Source organism: Mesocricetus auratus, unplaced genomic scaffold (genome assembly GCF_017639785.1).
Source record: "Mesocricetus auratus isolate SY011 unplaced genomic scaffold, BCM_Maur_2.0 Super-Scaffold_100007, whole genome shotgun sequence".
NCBI classification, from domain to species: Eukaryota; Metazoa; Chordata; class Mammalia; order Rodentia; family Cricetidae; genus Mesocricetus; species Mesocricetus auratus.
Genome location: NW_024429191.1, coordinates 80,458,651 through 80,463,290, shown reverse-complemented (window position 1 = coordinate 80,463,290; position 4,640 = coordinate 80,458,651). Strand labels below are relative to the sequence as shown.

Genomic DNA, 4,640 nt, shown 5'->3' with positions numbered 1-4,640 from the left:
AACAGATACAGAGAGACAGCCAGTGTCCTGTTTGGAGAGGAGAAGACAGAAGTGAAAAGGGTCTACTCCGTGGGGGAAAGCCAAAGGCCGGGGGACAAAATGACGGTGCTGGGAGAGGGCAACTTGGACACTGGTTAGGACAGCTCTGATCACAGAGGTCAGAGTCTAGAGAGACAAGGACGCTACAGGCTACAAGGGACAAGGATATGGTAATATGGACATTTGTTCGTAGGCCCCTGAGTGCTAGCTATGGTGGTGAGGGGGTTGTAGGTGCGTGCCAGACGGGGGTAAATGAGCCTGTGAGAAGAACATGGATTCATCATGCCTAGACACAACAGCCTTAGGGAATACAAGGTTCAAGGAAAGATGACAAAGAGGAGGAAGGGGAGTATAAGAGAAGGCTCGTATTTGGTGTATGAAAGCAAGCTGAACGGGGGGGGGGGGGGGTTCCTCCGTGTGGACCAGGAGCCAGCCTCCCCCTCCCTGTAAGCTCCCTCCCATCCCACATCCCAATTACAGGACAAGCTGACTCTTCATTAATCACCACCTCCTCACCAAAGACTTAATTAACTGTTGATTAGTGGGGAGGATGTCTCAGCCCTCGATCAATAGGCTTGGCTGGCCCCACGACATGCCCACCATCATTGACCCATGACTCAGCCTCCATGAGACGGGTCTGGGAAGTGGAGGCTGACATCTGTGAGAGGAAACTTCCAAAGCAATTGTTATTGTGCACTTGAGACCAGGACCTGCCTCCAACTTGTCCTTGACGGAGGCAGCAACAGAACTACCGGGATTCCTTTGTTCTTCACCCTCAGAGAGTCTAATAAGACCCGCCCAGGCCAGGGAGGCTAGAGACCTGGACCTCAGAAAACCACTTGCCTTGTCTAGTAAGTTCAAGCCCACTCATCCTATGTGACTTAGCATTCTGTAACACATTGGTGGTCACCTGAAGCCAAGCCAGCATCCAGGATGGGAACTTCTGATACACAGGACATTGCCTCCCCAGACACAAGGCAAGAGAAAGTCATTCATTACAGATGTGGGCACACAACCTATAATCCCAACACTAGGGAGGCAGAGACAAGAAGATCTCAAGTTCAAGGTCAGCCTCGGCTACATAACGAAACCCTGTTCCAGAACAAAACAAGAAAACGGGCGGGAATGGAGCTCAGGGCTGAGGCTTGCTTACGTAGCACACACAGATCTCTGCGCCTGCCTTCAGCACTGCCGTGGTGGCACACATCCATAACCCCAGCACTCAGAAGCAGAAGCAAGACCAGAAGCTCGAGATCTACCTTTGGCTATCTCAAGAGCTTGAGGCTATCCCAGGATATGTGAAACTGTCTTAGTTAAGGCTACTATTATATGATGAAGCACCATGAGCAAAGCAACCTGGGGAGGAAAGGGTTTACTTGGCTTCCACTTCCTCCCTCATCACTGTTCATCACTGAAGGAAGTCAGGACAGGAGCTCAAACAGAGCAGGATCCTGGAGGCAGGAGCTGATGCAGAGGCCATGGAGGGGGCTGCATATCGACTTGTCCCTCATGACTTGCTCAACTTGCTTTCTTATAGAACCCAGGACCACCAGCCCAGGGATGGCACTACCTACCATGGGCTTGGTCTTCCCCCATCAATCACTAATTAAGAAAATGCCCTGCATGCTTTCCTGCAGCCGGATCTCACGGAGGCATTTTCTCAGTTGAGGATCCCTCCTCTCAGATGACACTAGCTTGTGTCAAGTTGACATAAAACTAGTCATAATGGAAACCCTGACCAGAAAGAATGAAAGACCTGGGGGCGGGGAGAGAAGGAAAAGGAAGCCGGGCGGTGGTGTCACACACTTTTAATCCCAGCACTCGGGAGGAAGAGGCAGGCGGATCTCTGAGAGTTTGAGATCAGTCTGGACAGCCTCCAAAACCACAGAGAAACCCTGTCTCGAAAAACCAAGAAAAAGAAAGAAAGAAAAGGAGAGCTAATGAAACAGCTTAGCAGGTAAAGGTACTTGCCACCAAGCCTGATGATATGAATTCAACCCCAATAGTCTTAAGTCAAAGTGTGATCTCAACTCCAATTCTTCAAGATGGTCTAAGGAAGTCTCTATTGCCTGAGAGGACAGGCCAATTCTCAGGAGATGATGACTCATGGTCTGGGGTATAGCCTCACCCTCATGGGTGATTGCCCTCATCTGGGAATGATCCAGCAAGGTTCAGCCGTACCCAAGATAACAGCAGGTTTGGAACCTCCCATTATCTCAGTGCCTTCGGATAAAGGGGATGCGATGAATCAGTAGATAGTCCTGGAGTGCTTAACATGTCTATGCAGAGCAGGACACTGATCTCACCCAAAGTAAAAGACAGATACAGAGTGAAAGCAGAGATGCTGGAGGGGGTGGGTGGTTTCTGACAAAGTCATTTCTAAGTGCCTTTCATAATAGGAATTTAACAAATGTAGCAACTTAATCCATTTAAATTTGTTGCTAAGGAAAAAATAGATAGGAGGGCCAGTGAGATGGCCATCTGGTAAAGGCCCTTGCCACACAGGCCTGGAAACCTGAGTTCCATCCTCGGAACCTACATAAAGGTGGAAGGAAAGAATTGACTGCAAAGTTGTCCTCTGACCACACATGCACTGGGCATATGCACATGCGCGCGCGCACACACACACACACACACACATGCACACACGTGCACACACACACAGACACACACACACACAAATAAAAGTTAAAAAGCAAACAAATCTTTTCAGGAATGTTTGCTTTGTTTGTTTGTTTTATGACTGGGTTTTATTATGTAGCCCTGGCTATCCTGGACCTCACAATGTAGACCAGGCTGGCCTTAAAATCATAGAAATCCACCTGTCTCTGCCTCCTAAGTACTGGAATTAAAAGTGTACACCACCAGTCAGGTGGTGGTGGTGCATGCCTTCAATCCTAGCACTCAGGAGGTAAAGGCAGGAGGATTGCTTGAGTTTGAGGTCAGCCTGGTCTACAGAGTGAGTTCCAGAACATCCAGGGCTATACAAGGAATCCCTGTCTCAGTAAAAAAAAAAAAGTGTGTACCACCAGACCAAGCAAATCTTTTTGTAAAAAGCAAGATTTAGCCAGGAGTGGTGGCACATACCTTTAATCCCAGCACTTCAGAAGCAGAGGCAGGTGGATCTCTGTGAGCTCAAGGCCAGCCTGGTCTACAGAGTGGGTTCCCAGACAGTTAGGGGCTGTTACACAGAGAAACCCTGCTCAAAAAAATGAAAGAAAAAAGAAAAAAGAAAGAAAGAGAGAAAGATGTAATTCAATTTCTGTTTCTCCTATAAAACCCCTATGCAGTAAGCACAGCTGGAGCCTGGAGCCTCTATATGATGGAGACTCTCCACAGGTTTCACAAGATGCTTGGTGAATTTCTGGTAGAGAGACTTAATAAACATGCTCTCTACCCAGAGATCCCAAGTCAGGTAGCTGTAGCTCTCAGAGATGGCATCAAAGGTGGCCTGGCAGAGTTGCTCAGGGTGACAGTGCAGTCCCTGAGTGGTAGCCATCATCAATGCCAGCCAGCAGCAGCAGCTTCTTGGGCATGGGAGCAGAGAAGGTGCCTGTGCCTCTGGGGCCAGAGATGAAGAGCGCAAGAACAGAGCCACATAGCCTGTTACCTTGCATGGTCAGTGTGGGGCTTATCAATCTTGTTACTACAGCAGCCTTTCCACAAAGACAATGGAAAACCTGATCAAGACTGTGGCACCTTGGGTGGCAATGGCTACCCTTCTTGGAACACTTAACATCCAGACCAGCATAACCATTTAGTCCCAATGGTGACAACAGCCTTGAACCTGTCCTGCTGGTGCGCCTGAGTCTGCTTCTGCACTGGTGTGATCTTTAGAACCTCATCCTTAAGGGATGCTGCTAGGAAAGGCCAATGATCTCAGGCTCCTCCATGAGCAGGGAGAACAAATGGATCTCTTCCAGGGACTTGTTGTTCATGTCCTTGACCCGGTGGCCCAGTCCATTCCTTGTCTTCAGTTGTGTTTGGGTTTGGTATTTGAGACAGGGTTCTCTATATAGCTCTGGCTGTCCTGAAACTCGCTCTGTAGACCAGGCTGGCCCTGAACTCTCAGAGATCCGCCTGCCTCTGCCTCCCTAGTGCTGGATTACAGTCGTCTGCCACCACCGTGGCCCTTGTCTTCAGTTTTACCTTCACAAACCCGGTCGTCTCCTCTCCAGATGCTACTGAAGCCTCCGTGGAAGTCACTATGGCCTCCCAATCCAGCTTCTCACCCTGTGTCCACCAGGTCCTCCTGCGTACACTGCACTGGTGTCATCCACCATTTGGTGTTTTCCTGTGAAAGGAGCCACAAACTCCTTTTTTAAATGGGGGAGGGTCACATGCCACAGCACAGGTGCGGAGGTCAGGGGACAGCAGCCAAGAGTTGCTTTGAGGCAGAGTCTCTCTTGTTGCTGCCACTGCTGTGTATTTGGGCTTCAGGCTAGTGCTCCTGGCTGAACTTGCTGTAGGACTGCTGGAAGTACAGATATGTGTCTTTGCATCTGGATTTTAACATGTGTTCTGGGGATTGGATTCAGACTGTCAGGCTTTCATGGCAAGTACTTTTTTTTTCACCTGCTGAACCATCTCCCTGAGGGAAA

At 49.3% G+C, this 4,640-nt stretch overlaps 1 pseudogene; it reads right to left on the bottom strand.

Moving 5' to 3' along the window:
- Window positions 1-3,232: 3,232 nt before the first annotated feature.
- LOC121141224 lies at window positions 3,233-4,322 on the bottom strand (annotated as a pseudogene).
- Window positions 4,323-4,640: the final 318 nt, after the last annotated feature.